The following is a 2112-nucleotide window of genomic DNA, read 5'->3' as shown; positions in this document are numbered from 1 at the left end:
CTGATTTTTGTATGTTTATCTTGTATCCTGAAACTTTGTTGAAATCTTCTATTAGTTCCAGTAGTTTTCTTGTGGATTCTTTGGGGTTTTCTGTGCATAATTTCATATCATTGGCAAAGAGAGATACTTTGACTCCTTCCCTACCAATTTGGATGCCCTTTATTTCTTTTTCTAACCTGTTTGCTCTGGCTAGGACCTCCAGCACACTGTTGAATCAGAGTGGTGATAAAGGGCATCCTTGTCTGGTTCCCGTTCTCCAGGGGAATGCTTTCAGACTCTCTCCATGTAGGATGATGTTGGCTGTTGGCTTTGTATAAATGCCTTTAATTGTGTTGAGGACTTTCCCTTCTATTCCTGTTTTGTTGAGTTTTTTATCATGAAGGGGTATTGGACTTCGTCAAATGCCTTTTCTGCATAGATTGATAAGATCATGTGGTTCTAGTCTTTTCTTTTATTAATGTGATGGATTACATTGATTGTTTTTCTAATGTTGAACCATCCCTGCATACCTGGTATAAATCCCACTTGATCATGGTAAATTATTTTTTTGATATGCTGCTGAATTCTATCAGGTAGAATTTTGTTGAGGATTTTTGTGTCAATGTTCATGAGGGATATTGGTCTGTAATTTTCTTTTTTTGCAGTGTCTTTACCTCGTTTTGGTATCAGGGTTATGCTGGCTTCATAGAATGAGTTTGAGAGTATTCCATCCTATTCTATGCTCTGAAATACCTTTAGTAGTAGTGGTTAACTCTTCTCGGAAAGTTTGGTAGAATTCTCCAGGGAAGCCATCCGGGCCAGGGCTTTTATTTGTTGGTAGTTTTTTTTTAAATTAGTTTCTCAGTCTCTTCTTTTATTAAGGGTTTATTTAGTTGTTCTACTCTGTGTTAGTTTAGGTAGATGGTGAGTTTCTAGAAACTTGTCCATTTCCTCTAGGTTTTCAAATTTGTTAGAGTGTAATTTTTCATCGTATTCTGTTATAATTCTTTTAATTTCAGTTGGGTCTGTTGTGATATCTCCCATCTAATTTCTTATATGGGTTATTTGTTTCCTCTCCTGTTTTTCTTTTGTCAGTTTGGCCATTGGTTTATTGATTTTGTTGATCTTTTCAAAGAACCAGCTTTTGGTCTTGTTAACTCTTTCAATTGTTTTTCTATTCTCGATTTCATTTAATTCTGCTCTAATTCTTATTATTTCCTTTCTTCTGGTGCCCAAGGTCTTCTTTTTCCTCTCTCTTTCTACTTGTTCCAGTTGTAGGGTTAATGTTTTGATTATGGCCCTTTCTACCTTTTTCAATTTTAAACCATGCTCTGTTCGAAAGACTGCTGCTTGGTCCATGTACTGGTTCTGCCTGAGCACAACTAAGTGTTCTGGAATTCCCTTTCTTTGTAATGTTATCAGTAATTTGTTATGATCCACATGGTTGAATACCTTTGCATAGCTGATAAAACAGAGATAAACACCTTTCTGAGATTCTCTGTATTTGGTCAAGATCCGTCTGACATCAGCACTGTATCGCTTGATCCATGTCCTCTTCAGAATCCAGCTTTAACTTCTGGCAGTTCCCTGTTCAGCTGCAGCCATTTTTAAAATTATTTTCAGCAAAATTTTGCTAGTATGAGATACTGATGGTATTGTTTGATAATTTTCACATTCCATTTGATCACCTTTCTTTGGAATAGCCGTGAATATGGATCTCTTCTAGTTGGTTGGCCAAGTAGCTGTCTTCCAAATTTCTTGACATAGATGAGTAAGCATTTCCAGTGTTATATCCATTTGTTTAAGTATCTCAACTGGTGTTCCATCAATTCCTGGAGGCTTGTTTTTCACCAATGCCTTCAGTGTGGCTTGAACTTCTTCCTCCGGCACCAGCAGTTCTTGATCATGTGTTACCTCCTGAAAAGGTTAAATATCAACCAATTACTTTTGGTTCAGTGACTCTGTGTATTTCTTCTATCCTCTTTTGATGCTTTCTGCATCATTCAACTTTTTTGCTCATAGACTCTTTTAGTAATGCAACTCAAATCTTGAATTTTCTCTTCAATTCTTTCAGCTTGAAAAATGCTGATCATGTTCTTCCTTTTTGGTTTTCTAACTCCAGGTCTTTGCACA

Source organism: Trichechus manatus, unplaced genomic scaffold, assembly GCF_000243295.1.
Source record: "Trichechus manatus latirostris isolate Lorelei unplaced genomic scaffold, TriManLat1.0 scaffold00018, whole genome shotgun sequence".
NCBI classification, from domain to species: domain Eukaryota; kingdom Metazoa; phylum Chordata; class Mammalia; order Sirenia; family Trichechidae; genus Trichechus; species Trichechus manatus.
This window is presented reverse-complemented; position numbering follows the sequence as displayed.